The following is a 15,670-nucleotide window of genomic DNA, read 5'->3' on the forward strand; positions in this document are numbered from 1 at the left end:
CTAAGTAAATATATTTAAGATCGTAAGTGGGTGGTCGTAAAAGAAAACAAAGTTCAGCATTTCTTCTACGTTGTCGTGGATGTCGCGCAGAGTACGCGAGGCGCAGTAACACACGAACGATCGAAATGCGATAATTCCGAACGATTTAATTTCGACTGAATCGCAATGACTTTCGATTTCTGCGAAAACTGACGGATAGAATTCTATCTTGAAAAAAAGAAGAGGGAAAAAAAAAAAAAAAAAAAAAATAGAGAGAGAGAGTGATACAAACAAACACTTCCTTCGTTTGCGGAAATTGCTCGCTGGAAAATCCAAGCGATGCTTCTTCGTCGTAGCTGATCGATCAATTGATCGATCAAATGAAGTTTGAGTTTCATTAAGAAATACGAAGAGAAGAATGTAAAAGGATAAAATAAATACTATATAAAAGAAGACCCTTCTGTCGCAGATACTAATGGACCTTTTTGTACCGCGCCCTTTCTACGGTAGCGATGGAGTGCCGGTGAAAGGTGACACGCCTTTCGTTCCGTTTTTCTCACCCCTATATGTCGTTTCTTAATGGTGTTAGCGATGATCGATATGTCGATAAAGTTTCACATGTTACAAGAAACTAGAAAGGGGGAGAAAGATTGCTAACTGCAATCGCGACGATTGTGGTAGACTGGATCAATAATGATAAGTCAAAGATATGCTAATCACAGAGTCGTGTCTTAAATCGCGTTAAACACAAACAAGAAAGTTGTGTACAAATATTCTTTGTAAATGTTCTTTGCATCGTTATTAATAATCGTTATTAATAAATTTCTCGAGAGACGCATACTTTGATTATTACGAGACTTTTCCCGCTGAATTTAATCCGTTATTACATTACGTAGACGCATTCTCGGTAATCGTCGAGCTAAGAAGGTTTCGAGCAAATATGTTTATCGGTTTTAAAGAGTAGGACGTAAAGGATGAGAGTTGACGTTGCGCAAGGGTGAATAAACGAACATGGGGAAGGAGTATAAAAGGTGCTTCCCCAGGAGGTCGAGCGGTAAGGATGGAGTAGATGGCAAGAAAATTAATCGCCCCCCTCTTACTTCTCATCGCCATCGTCCTCGTCGTTGGACGCCTCTTCAACGCGCCGCGAATCTCGCGCAATCGTTTATTCAATTTTATACCAGCACGTGTTCCGCGGGATTTTAATTTTTATTCTCGAACCGGGGATAAATTTCAAGAGTGATGCCTAGCGCGCGGCAAGCTTGCAATTGTTTTACGTCCTGAGAATCACGTTACATAATACAGCGCGTGCGCGATCATCTCTTGATTTTATTAAGAGAAAAAAAAAAAAAAAAAAAAAAAAAAAAAAATGTAAATATGTATATGTCCTCGTATGTCGAAGCATTTAATACTAGAATGCGTTTGAATAGGCATAAAAATTTTTCGTCGTTTACTCAACGGGGAGATATTCAAAATCGATAATGCCTCTCGGATAATTCTACTCGCAGGAGAATAGTGCTTTTCAATTCGTTTTACGGGCACAAATCGCGGAACGCTAGAATTGGAACTAGAGCCAGGATGTTACGAGAAAGCGTTCGGATTTAAATGAAAAATGCATCTTATGCATAGCCGCACGAAAAGCACAGATGTGTACGAAGGTTTCGGATGCTAATGCAATCGATTTATCTTATTCTCTTCGCGCTTTCCTAAAATAAATTTCGTTTTATAAAGTAAAGCAAGGAAAAGTAGGACAAACTTGTTTTCTCGAAATCTAAAAATATACATATATCTAAAAAAACTTTATAATATCTCTAAAAGAGAGAGAGAGAGAGAGAGAGAGAGAGAGAGAGAGAGAGAGGGACAGAGAGTGTCCAGAAATATGTGTTTAAACATTTCATGTGTAAACGTATCTCCACAAATAACTACCCATTTAATTAGTGGGCATTGTTAAACATGCCATGTCGATATCAAATTATTACCGAACATAACACAGATTCGCAGGTATTTTCATAAATAATTTGCCGCTGATTGTTACACATATACGTATATACTGATACCGCTATCGTTCATTGCAAAGTGTATCGGGGATTATATCGACTCGTAATATTAATTACCGTACCAAGATAAAATATAATTCTAATAGCGAGGCATTATTGGTAATCAACCGCGCACGGCCAACATTCGCATACCCATTAACGGCGTATACATCCGGGGCATTAATATCCTCGCGTCTCGGAAATATTTCCGTTTACGATAAATTCCAGACGGTGGAATTTCCGTCGAGTCCGGTCTGGCATACAGGCCCGGAAGTCTAAATGAAAATTGCCTGGCGTACAGTCTATAAGGCATGACTATGCGAATAGCAAATCATGGTGAATGTGAATGTGTCTTGGTTAAAATGACTTCTACCAAAATCGTGGAATCGCCCGCGGGAAGATAAAGATTCGACATGATGCATCGCTCGAATAGCAGATAATATCGATCAGACTATTCCCGCAGACAAATTGTACGTCACGCGCCGGCTATTATTCGATAGGATCCATCGATAACGTGAAATGCGAAGATTAAGAGTAAAGGATACACAATTGTATTATAAAAAATTAACATAATCTTGTCCCAAAATTTTGCTCGCAAAACAAAGTATTAATTTAGAAAAAAGTATAAAACAAAGAGAAAATGTTTGCGCAAGACCACAATCGGAATACCTTTTTTTTCTTTTAACCGTCTGTTGTTCTTTATTAATTCATTATCGTTTTAATATCGGAATACCTCGGATAATATCGCGCCATCGAATGCAATCATGCACATACGTGACGCGGAATACCTTCTACCTCAGAATCGCAGATATTCCGCCGATGGGACACCGCAAAATGCGTCCTTCCGCAATTTGCGTATAAGGTGTTTAGAAAAAAAAAAAGCTATATCGATAAAATAATCAGCATCTTGAAGATCTTGAACTCCTATGAAGAATGAAAAAAAAAAAAAAAAAAAAAAAAAAAATACGAGATTACACATGAATATTTCATTTAACGACAATTATAATTTATCGACTAAATTATCACTGTAATGTTGAGAAAAAAGAAAAGTGCGTTTCTTTTATGGAATATTTCGAAGCGTTCGTCTCTATAGAAATTCTCTGGAAATTCTAAAAATTCTGGTTTAAATCTGCAGACAGACACAGAGAAAAAGAGAGAAAGAGAGACAATATTCCCGCAGAGAACTCAAAGTTAAAGCGCGACTCGAATTGTATAATATTCCAAACGAAGAGAACAAACAGAGGAAGAGAAGTCGTTGCCGTCCGAGAAGTCCGCGCGCGCAGTCCTCCCAATTACGTTCAAGTTTAACATTTCGCTGTAATTAAATCAACCCCGCGATTAACGAACGAGCAAAGCTGGTCTTGGTCGTGGGAGAAAGCGTGTTATAAATTGAAAGTAAAGCGCTCTGTAACTTCTATCTATCGCGCTCTGTAACACCAAGTGTAACATCGTACATGAGAATAGTTTAAGGATTTCAACGATATATTAATAACGATTATTCAATTTGCAATATTTAACAATAACGTGATTCATCCGCGCAACATCATCTTATTTATTAGATATATAGATGTATGTATGTATGTATGTAATGATTTTGTGAAAATGTGTAATCCACGCGCGTGCGCATACGCTCGCTCTCTTTCTCTCTCTCTCTCTCTCTCTCTCTCTCTCTCTCTCTCTCAATAAATTGCGAACGTTTCAATTTAAACTCGGCACGTGCTATCAAAGATAGCTTTAAACGACATCAATGTGACAGCGCGAGTCATAAATCTCGCGAAATCGCGGGCGACACTTTCTGATCTCGCGAAAACCTTGGTGTGTCGAGATAAACTCTGCACCCTTTCATAAAACCGTATACATACGCGTATGCGTACGTCATGCGCAAATAACGTGATGATGCAAACAACGTTGACACAAATAAATTGCAAAATATGCAGCGAGAGAGGTCAATTAAAAGATTGCCCATAAAATAGGAAAATTCCAGGGATGTACAAGCAATATAAATGCGCATTCGATTTGCCGCGTCTCCTCGACTCCGCCCGAATTCCTCCTCCTCCCCCGCCCCTCCGCCCCCGGCCAAAGAAATTCTTCGGTATTGGCATTTACCCCCACATCGCTTGAATTAATGTAGGTCGGACCGGTCGGCGGAAGATAAAGGAATATTATCACCGCCGATCCGGTTTCATTCACTACTCCTATCATATTCTTTTCTTACACCGCCTTAATGATCCCGATATCTCCGTCACTTTGCCAGATAATTAAATTCAATCGAAATTCGATTATCTCAATCGCGTAACGCGATACCGAAATAATAATGATGATGCAAAGATTTGTAATCAAAGTAAAGGAGGGACGTGTCCCGCTACGAAGATGATTCGATAACGCGGTGAAAAATGACGCACGGTTACTAAAACGAGGAAAAATAGCTTTCCGAAAGATCCTCTTATACCTTCAACTCTTCGAGGACGCGCAATCTCATTTCGAAAGACGCAAAAGAACGAATCCAATTCTCCGCGCGTTAGTTCCTTCGGCGAAGCCCTTATGCGGTGCAGAAATTTTCCTTTCTCGGTGCTGCATATTCCGCGCGCTTATTTCGAATTTTCGTTCCTCTCAAAAGATCTCAATGTAAAAGACGGAAGGGCCCAGGTCGACAGAGAGGTCGCGGTTGAATAGTCTATTCGACCGAGAAAATCGCGTGGACTCTCGCGGTAAAGTATCGGAAAGGGAGCGAGTATATTCCTCTTCACTACGCGGTTTTCCCGCGCCGATGGAAAATCCTCGAGTCGAGGTAAGCAGTTATACGGCCATTCGGAAAACTGCAGCGGACCACTTTGGCGGAACAATTTTACGACCGAAAGAGGACGAAAGGGAGAAATAAAGCGAGAGGGAGAGGAGAAAGGGCGATTTCTCGGTACTCACGCCAACGAAATAATGATGTGCATTAAGAGCATTAGAGACGCTCTACATTCTGTGCGTATAGGTGTACGTGTGTATTTCTCTCACGTGCAGATAGATCAACCAGATACAATTTAGTTATTGATGTTTTATATGTATATAGAACAATACGTTTGGTTTTTCACCTTCGATTTTTTGTGCTTAAAAAAAAAAAAAAAAAAAATAAAAATAAAAAATACACCTATCGGTATTGACGAATGTCATTGCTACAGCGATAGAATTACAGATCGATGGTGTACCGTAAAAAATCGCGGGATACATCGATAGCTTGGATCACTATGAACGAAACAAATTATCTCGATGTTTTGTTTACAGCCGATGGCTACAGCGCCGCTAGTTTTTCATCCGGCGACCGGCGAGTTTTCCCCTATCAACTGCCGGTGTGATACATTTTTTGGACGGATAGCAGTGTTTTGTCGTTAAATTTTATTTCACATCACTGGTTAGCGATGATATTTATTTGTAAACAACGGTTTAAATTTAGCATCGAATATTTTGACGCACCGAGCACGATCCGTGGTTAAATATTATTATCAAAAATTATTACACGTTGCATTCTGCTAAAAAATTAGAAAAATTTAATTTTTCCTATATCATACTAACCCTTATTCCATACTAGTGAGTCAATTATATCTGTAATCTTTCTAACAGCGTCAATTTCTCAAAAACGAATGATCGTAAAACACAGTATATTTAAGCAAATTACTTTTCAAAATTTTTATTATTTTAGTCTTTATTTAAAAGGATCAAAGAAAATATATAAAATTCCCCAGCTTTTTAAATACTTTGACATATTATTAAACGTGTTAAAAATACGCAGACTCATCTGTACGTTTAAAAAAAATGTCAAAAGTAACAATATAGAACAAGGATTAACTTATTCAAAATAAAAAGAAAAATAAAATAAAGATAGAGAAACGTGGAGAGTAGAACGGCACTGCTAAATCAATAATCTCGTCTATTTAAGCTATTATTTTATAATAAACTTGTGTTTTTTCTTATAGTTTTATATTATATGGATATTCCAAAGAATATTTTTAGTAAAAAAAGGATCGATTTATTTTTTTTTAATATGTTGAAAACTCGCTCAATGCTTACGTTGGCCGTTCTACCCCACGTTCCCCTATATGTAGGAAAATAAAAAGCACATCTCATATCGGAAGAGATGTGTTAAAAAATCACCCTAAAATCTGACAAGATTTAAAGCGTGTCTTGGGAGAGCACATTTTTCTCGTGTACTAGAAAATAATTTTTTAAAGTTTCGCCACGTACTTATACGACAGACGTTGCGCGCGCTTCGCTTTATAGCGTTATTATAAAAATTGTCAAAGTTTGGATAGGCCAGGTCAGCCCCGATAGCGTGGCAGCTGACCTGGCACGCTTACAGTTAATCGAAGAAGGACGAGCCGGCGCGGAGCGCTCGTGCGAGCGTCGGTCGGCGCAGCCATTTCCATAGCAATTTCTATTCTATTTCCGTTGACGTGGCAATGGCGTTCAATTATAGACTGCAATATTGAGAGGCACGTTTTCCCAATAACTGCACCGGCTCTATCAATATCTCTTCAGCGGCGCCGGCGTACGCCCTTACTACGCATACAAATTCATTTTGTACGTCCGCTCTTCTTGCTCTCTCTTTCTCTCTCTCTCTCTCTCTCTTTATCTCTTTACTCCGACCATCGCCCGTCGCGCGTTCTTTCGCGTCCCTCTGATAATTATCGCGAAAATCGTCGAAGCAAAAACCGAGATGGAAAAAGAACGCTGCCACCAAGCATTGTATTATAGTAGAAGAATGTCCACGTTGAAATTCGCAACTCCCCTCCCCTCTCCTCTTCTCGCCCGTCACGATTGTAATAAAAATTGTCGTGCATTTTTCGCGTAATCCTTTTCGAAACTCAGCGAGAGCACCGAGCACGTTTTCAGGTTCCATTTCCAATTTTTCAACTATTCCGACAATATTTGCGCGCCGACGATATTCCGAGGTGAACTCCGAAGCTCTATATTTCTATCTTTATATTCATATAGTTCCTTCGACGCGACGCGACGCGTCGCGTCTTTCAAGTTAAAATATGTGAAACGTGAAATGATTTCGTCTCGACTCAATTACTCGTTCGAAAAGAGATTTTCATTCCCAACTAGTCTTTCTCCGTGTTTCACCTAATTATCTCTCTTCCTCTTTTTTTTCCCCCTCTCTTTATCTCTACCTTCGCGAGAAACGAAGAAACGGAGCAAGTGCAAAGTACGGATTCGCGTGCACCAAAGTTTCCAAGTCACTCTGAACCTTAACGTTTTGTATATAGCTTAACGGAGGAACGTTGGACAAACTTCCCTTACACTTTTCGAGAGCGATACGCCCATGAGTTTCTCATTCGCCATAGTTACGAGATCGTTAGTGCATATAATGCATATACTTGAATTGTTGCCCCTTTCTGTAATTTCAACTAATGCACAGTGAGGTTCGAATGATTCTAGTATTCGACAAATTAATCGGCGACGCACGTGGTCGGATTTGTTCGCAATTGTTCGCGAATGTTCAATCACGTTCGAGACAATTCGGAATTTCCTAACAATCGCCGCATTTCATTCATTATCGATGATACTTGGCGCAAACCATTACATTAATTCATCTGCGAAAGACAGGGAGAACCTTCCTCGCGATTCACGCGCGATTGACCGATAAGATGCGCATTATGCAAATACGCGGATTATACAAATATCGACATCCAAATTCGAATATTTCTTCATAGAAATGTAAACAAAAATATGATCCGTCTGTTACGTATTTTACTCGGATTATATTATTTGCGAGGATATTTCATTTGCAGCATATTCGATGCCCGACCGATTTTATCTCGCGTTACGTTATTATTGAGATTGCATCATAAATTCATTTCTAACACAAATAAAAAATACGTATTGTTTTTTTCAAACAATCTAAATGATTCAATTCCGCTAATAGTTTTAAATGATGCAATTTGTTAAATGACTAAATAATTATCGATATAAAATTTGGGATGTTTGAAAGAAATAATTTTTTTACGATTGTCGAGGAAGCTATTTACAATTCAACCCCACATAAATATTCTCTTCTATCATAAATTTTATCAAATACAAAAGTGCAAAATGCAAGACACGTTTTCGCATAAACTACCGTTACTTTCCGAGAGAGAGAGAGAGAGAAAAAAAAGCTTCTTTGCTTTACGAAGGTCAGCATCGGGTCTGAACGGGACCGTTGTGCCGGTCAGTCAGCGTTGAATTAGTAGTCTGTATGGCCTGACTCTGTATTTAAGTCATTAAATTGAACGGTCTAAAAAAAAATCAATGCGGAGAGGCGTAGACGGAACGGAAGATGACGACGGCAGAAGAGAGAAAGAGAGAGACGGTTCTATCGGCTATAAAGGCGAACAAATCGACCGCTTAGAACTTTGGCGGGATGGCACGATGAGCCTCGCGTGTGCCGAGGCCTCGCATTAATATCCTCGCGAACATCCGACGTGCCCGCAAATTCGAGCACGAGCTAGAACCTCGCATGTCCTCGGTGCGCAAGCACGAGCTTTACATATGTAAGATCCTCTGGTATCTAAGATCATCCCGTAAGACTCTGAGCGAGACCGCACCAGAGTATTTATAATCCCCGAAAGTCCCCCGCTCCTCGATAGTTTTGAAAATTCATACATAAATATTTGGTTTAATATCGTAGCCTGAACAATTTTTCTCTCGTATATAAAACCTAACTCAGGATGATAGTAAAATATACAAGAGAAGCAAAGAGCGTGAAAATGCGAGGGAGAAAGAAGAAATCGTTCGCCAGCACCGTGGAAAGCACTCTGGCCGACACAGACTGTAAGATAAAATAAGCGCGATATTACGAGACGAGGGATGAATAACTACATCGCGCATAATGGTATAATAATTCATGAAGAGCATGTCCATGTTGCCGTCACAGTCGCCCTCGTGTCATGTTCCGCTCCGGAACACTACTTTGTCATGCCTTTTGCCATTATCGTCTCTTTTTTACGTAGATTCGACAAAGCATACAACGCGCGCCGCGCCGCGCCGCGCCGGAGCGTAGCCGGGTGCATTATTAAACGACGAGTCGAAAGACATACGCGGGTGCCGTCGTAGTAAGTTCGTGTTTGGCAAATGGCAACATTAGTCGGCAGTTTCTTGGCGACTTTATCAGAAGTTTCTCGCGCTCCGGTCAGGGCGCGATACTCGCGGGCGCGGGCGCGGGCGCGGGGCGGAAGGAAATAAGCGAAAGAACGCGCGGCTCAATAAAACGCAATTTTCGCATAGTAAACGATGCGAACGGTAATCACTCGCTCTCCGACCGTTGATACGACGCTCGTACATTCATTCCGCCTTACAAGTCTAGAGTCGTTGATTTCGAGGATCCTGTCAAAGGACACAAAGGATGAAAGAGTCAAGGAACAATACGCATCCTCACTCACCCTACGCTACGCCCTGCCCCAGATACACTGAAATTAATTATATCCGCGAGTGTACGTGACAAAGGGGAAAGGTTGTAGAGGAACAGAAACTCCGCAATGGAATATGGAGGAGCGGGCAAAAGTTGAAGAGAGAAATGGGAGAGAAAGAGCACGCGCGGAGAGAGGAGAGAGGAGAGCGGAGAGCGGAGAGCGGAGCAAGAGCAGAGGGAGGAAGAGGAATACGTAGGATGACGAGAGAGAAATGGAGGAAGTGGAAAGCCGGAGAGAATTCGTGTAACGAGCCTTCCCTATGTGCAGCTGGAATGTGCGAGAGACAGTCTCGTTAATCTCTCGTCAAAACATATTGTACGCGCTTAAAATCCCACAGAGGGGGATCCGCACTACCAGTTAAAAATGAAATATTTTATAACCGTGTTTCTTTTCTTTCCGACATATAAGAACGAGAAAACTTTACAATTAAAATTCTCTTGCAATTGCAATGTTTTATCGTAAATCTATATTAAAATCAAAATATCTCTCTCTCTCTCTCTCTCTCTCTCTCTCTCTCTCTCTCTCTCTCTCTCTCTCTGCATATATTAGAAAGAGAGATATTAATAATTATTAAATAGTAAGAAAATGCAGAGAAAGATTTTGATTTTATTATACGTATAGATATGAAAATTACAATAAAATTAAATTTTAATTCTAAAGTTTTCTCTCTCCTTCTATTATATAGCAGGAAAATAAAAAACACGATTATAAAATATTTTATTGTTTTCATTAGTTGCCGTGTGAATTCCCAATTCCCTTCGGTGCATATACATGTATTAATATATGTATTAATTACATATATGTATAAATTAATATATATATTAATACGTATGTCTAGATATATATATATCTAGAAATTATTTGAATATAATTTATATGCGTAGTTTTCCTCGAGCGTATCGAATTTAAAAAGGTGTGGCTGCTGAAACGACAAGACTCACTCACACGTAGGAATCATCTTTTCCAGTAAACTTAAATGTGATCCTAATTTTAACATTCAAATATTCAAAATTAAATGCGCACATCTCTTATTATTGTATAAACACGATAAACGAAATTCCTGGAATTAACGCGCGTAAAGACCGCACATAGCTGGACGATGATCACAGTTCGTTTATTTATCAGTGAAACAGTCATCGGTAGTTACTCATCCTGCGCATTACATCAACACTTTAATGAATTCGCGTCACAGTAAAGCCGCGCATAAATTATTATTATTAGCATAAATTATCGATTTAGTGCGATAACTTTATAGTTATAATGTCAAGCAAAAAGGGCAATAAAATTTCCTGAATACATTCAAAAACGTCCTCGTATGCCAAATCGATGGTTTGTCAATTCACAATAAATACACATCTAAATGTATAATTGACGCTTCGCTCGCGATATGGAGTAACGTTAATTATACACATCTTTCAAACAACCGTGTATATACCGTTAAAGACAAGTAAGTATACCCATGCCACGCGCGTTCGCGACTCCGATTCCCTTTCGAGGATCACCAACACGCGTGTGCGGCGCGACGTACGAGTACGTAAACACACGCAATGTATTTACGCAACACAAGGCGGCAACGGCGTAGACTTTCCATGCGTGGGCGCGAGTGGGTGCGCTAGCGTTCGTGGAGATAGAACTGTGGGTAGACTGGACCAAACATGGATGTTCTCTCGAGACGCAACGCCCTTATCGGACGCTTCAAACTACGCTGCGCCTCTCTCCGAGAGAAAGGCGATTAGCCTCGTTTTCTTCGAAACTTTGTCGGCATACTCTCTTTCATTAAATACATATAGACGCTTGAGAGATACATCGGTTGTGTCAGAAGAACGTGATTTGTAAATAAGTTTATATATTGTATGAAAAATAAATTGCACGACGGATATATATATATATATATATATAAAGGCTCGAATTGAAATCTTATTATCGTGTAGTTTTGCAAGAGACCCTAAGCAAATTTATAACTATCTTACAGACGGGATGCTGAGACTAGACAAAGGAGAAAGCGTACCATCCTCGCCGAGGAAGAAAAGTTTACAGCAAGACAACGCTGCCTGTCCGGCAACATTTCGCAATTACATTACAATGGCAAAGTTGGCGAGAGAGAGAGAGAGAGAGAGAGAGAGAGAGAGAGAGAGAGAGAGCGCACTTCGGCATTTCAGTTTTCAATTCTTATTTGAATTACGCGGAATAACAATGCGACTCGCGAACTCGCAAGTTTCGCCGTTCAACCTGCCCGGTTGTCTAGTAAGCATATTTGCGCATCCCCAGGAAGCAGCCTTTAAAACAAGAAGTATCCTCTTGGAAGAAAAACCGTGGCTATAACGTCGATTACTTTGTCGACGAACTTTCGGAGCGACGCGCGTCAGAGAAAAAGTTTCGTCCCCAGCATCCGAGATAAACGTATCTATGTGCACGTGCGAATATGTGACATTTTGTCTTCGCACTAGCAAATATATGTGTAATCTGATGAAAAATATTAACTTAAAAATCAAATTAATTATTTACTTTCCAGAGGCTGTTATCTTATCTTTTTCGTAGAACTTTTACGTATTTCTCAGAGAAATATTCGTTTGACGTAACACAATTTTATATGTTATTATTGGACGGCGTTAATACGCCAAGAGATTGTAGGCCTCTCGGAAATCACTTCCTCCGTTCTTGTTCCGCTCGAGAAAATCCAAAGAATTTCACTGTACCGAGGCGAGTTATCCTTATCCAGAAATGGAAGGTCGTGTAGGCGGTTAGATTTTATAAGGGGAGATACGAATAATTGTCGACTGTAACGCGCGACAAGCTGTCGCCGAACAGAGATAATAGAAGAAAGTAAAGAAAAAGAGAGAGAGAGAGAGAGAGAGAGAGAGAGAGAGAGAAAAAAAAAAGCAAAATCATATTGAAGTTGAAAAAACGAGAAGAAAAGGCTTCGCGCGAATATCGGAATTATTGCTGATATATAGGTATTATAAAAAAGAGCGGTACCACGAGACAAATGGAGTATAATAAGGACGTATTAGAGTCATATAAACTTTGAAAGTATTTTTGAACTGACAAGCCGATACGCGTACGAAATAAAAGAAAAAAAAGAACTGACAATGAGATAAAAATCGTGATAAAAAATAGCTGATATATTCTGTCATTCATACGATGTCACGAGACTGATTTTATAAAATTTTATCAGTCGAGTTCAGAAATCGACGAAAAAAAAAAAAAAAAAAAAAAAAAGGAAACCAATGAGAAAAATCTGCTAATCTCGTTCATAACGAAAAGAAATAAAATATTAGATTCAGAATGTATAATTTTAACAGTTGAATAAAAGATTAATTATTAAATCGTATATAATCGTTAAATGCATATAAAAATTATGATTTACATGTAATGTATAAAATAGAAAAAGAGATAATTTATATAAATATTATAAATTTATAAATTTATTTTTCACTAGCATCGTCGTGCAATTTAATTAATAAAAAAGTAAATACCAAGGATAAAAGATACTAAGATATACGGAGAGAGGTCAAACGACGTATATTCTAATCCGTCTTAACGTCGGCCATTTCATAATTTTACCTCTCGAGATTCCTCGTCAAGGGAGGCTTAAGAGGTCGTCCCTTGATGTACCAAACTCAATAAACGGATAAAGGTGCGCGATGACACCAAGCGATATGCAAAACGCAACGTACCCATCGGATCTGTCGCATAAATATGCATTAAGCGCGTCTGGGCGCATGTTGCATCAGTTTCGGGCAAATTATTTAGAATCAAAGCGGTCCGATTGTTTTATTCGCCATCGCGGCAACGTGTTCGGAATTCCAAGCGAGATTGGAATTCGAAATTTTTTCGAATCGCGGCTTTATTGAAATACGATCGCGCTCGCCGAGCGTAAAAATCAGCTTAATCAGCGTAAAAATGATAGTGTAATTCCGACACAGATGGACCATCTTTAAAAAAGAAAATATAGAAAAGAGGAGCATAAGAGCATGCTTTCGAAAAACACTTCAATACCTAAATAAAACATTTCAATTAACAATAACATAATCTTTTATTTATTTATTTATTGATATGAATTTTTTTTCGATGCAGAATGTAAAAAATAAAGAATTAGATTTATCTCTTGCATGTGGTTTAATTGGACCGTGTACGATATGCGATAGATAAACTTGTATAGAAAAGATAAATCGGGTTTTAAAAATTGGATTAAAACAATCTTTGGGAGAAAAAAATAGATTGAAATGTTTATTAAAATTATACATAATTGTTTGAGGAAAGATACAAATCTTTCTCTATGTTAAAAAACAATTTATTATTTATTATTAAATCAATTATTAAAATATTTTTGGAATTTTTGAATATATCTAAAATATCTTCAAGCCTTATTTATATCCGTCATTATGTACTGCCGATAATTGAATAGTACTCTTCAATTATAATTTGTAATACTGTTTAAAGTTCTCTAGATTAAATAATCGTTTTATTTTGTTGGCGTTGTTTTTATTACTATTATATATAAAAAAAATCAGACACACAATCTGCCCTTATATTGTATATATTATCTATTTATTTAAAAATAATTGAAAAAATATATTTATCATGTTTGTAAAACTCAGGGTTGGCAAAATTCCACATTTTTTAAGTAAATTCATACCAATTGTAAAAACTAATATTTTCCGGAAAAATCAACAAAAACTGATTTTTTTCTATTAAAAATGTTAAAATAAATAAATAAATAACTATTTTATATATCAATATTTATTAATTGAAAAAGTATTTTCTAATTTATGATTTATATATATAATATTTATGTATTATATTTAAAATAAAATTTATAATAGATTAGGAATCGACATAACAAATAAATTAATTTTTTGTTAAAAAATGTTTATATATTTTTTAAATGTTACAAAATGTTTAAATGTTTATTAAATACAAACTAGATCTATTTTTGTAAAAATTTTTAATTCTGTTACTACTTTTATTACATTTTTCTTATTAAATTAAAAATTAATATAAAATTTAATAAAATTTATACCTTTAAAGTTTTCGTTTTAAAAATTTCACACATTAATTTAAATGAAAAAAAGAAAAAACTTTATTATATTATATTGATTTAATTTTTTGAAACTATAGTGATTAATATGATTTATTTATTAAAACAAAAATATCTTTTTACATAAAGAGTTATATGTATATATTTTAAATATATTTTAGTGTTATTATGTATTAGTTATTTTTATAGTTTTTGCCAGTTTATTCCATTGAATAAAGTATGGGGTAGTAAAAACTGGAATTTACTATGTTTTTTTTCACTCACTAGACTTTCTGGCCAACCCTAGTTAAACTCCATATGTTCACTTTTAAAGGATAAATAAATCAACTTGAAAACTTTTTATCAAATATGGCTGATTAAATTATTTAAAGTAAAAAATATTTAATAGAAACTCAGTTTTATAGTATTAAATTAAAAAAATGTAATGCACAATACTTATAAATGCTATTTTACGAGTAACTTTTCTCCGTTTTATTATTGTAAAACATTGTAATATTTCATCTAAATTTAATTACATTATGCACAAGCTCGATAATATTTGAAGAACGTCATTAACTAATCGAATTCAACATGATTAAATTATTATCAGATATATACGAACAATGCTGTTTGATATTTAAAAAATTCATATTTCGGTTCATAATCCCAATCAGCGGTCCAATTATTCTGCAATTATGAAACGTCTCTTCTATCAAAATTTTAGTCTAGCTGTACTTGCTTAGTGTAAATTTTCTATGCGGGTCATATAATTTTCTATACCCTGGAGCATCTCTCATCGTGTCGGGGAATTGCCAGCTTGGTAGATAGGAATGCGAGCGTTCCTCGTGGAAAGCTCGAAAACTCTTAAAAGGAGGAGTCGAAAAAGCGTACAAGAGGAAGCTTGTCGCCTGTGGGATAGCCTGAGCAAGATGGATGAAAGTTGTTTTTTTTTTTGGTCGAGAAAGCCTGCGAAAACTGAAGAGTAACGAGCCAATTTTCGCGAGACGCTCGTACTCCTACTATCCCTTACGAGATGATAGGAAGTGGATTGCAGAGGGGTCTTCTTCTTGATACTGCGACGACTTTTAGACTAAGAATTCGAGCGGAGTGTAGCACAATCTACGTCTCTCTTTATCTGTCTTTATGTGTGTGTGTGTGTATTAAGAACTGGGCGAGATCATCCAAAGTCCAACCATACCGAG

At 37.3% G+C, this 15,670-nt stretch overlaps 1 protein-coding gene and 1 long non-coding RNA gene across 2 annotated transcripts in view; both read right to left on the reverse strand.

The window, feature by feature from the left end:
* The window catches only part of LOC140662830 (uncharacterized), a 30,940-nt gene extending 19,777 nt beyond the window's left edge, over positions 1-11,163 (reverse strand). Inside the window, exon 1 of the long non-coding RNA XR_012046177.1 lies at positions 10,906-11,163. This is a non-coding gene — a long non-coding RNA (uncharacterized lncRNA). The remainder of the gene's footprint in view (positions 1-10,905) is intronic.
* The window catches only part of Sdc (Syndecan), a 75,832-nt gene that overhangs the window by 54,479 nt on the left and 5,683 nt on the right, over positions 1-15,670 (reverse strand). The gene's annotated exons all lie outside the window — the stretch shown is intronic.

This window comes from Anoplolepis gracilipes, chromosome 2 (assembly GCF_047496725.1).
Source record: "Anoplolepis gracilipes chromosome 2, ASM4749672v1, whole genome shotgun sequence".
Classification (NCBI taxonomy): Eukaryota; Metazoa; Arthropoda; class Insecta; order Hymenoptera; family Formicidae; genus Anoplolepis; species Anoplolepis gracilipes.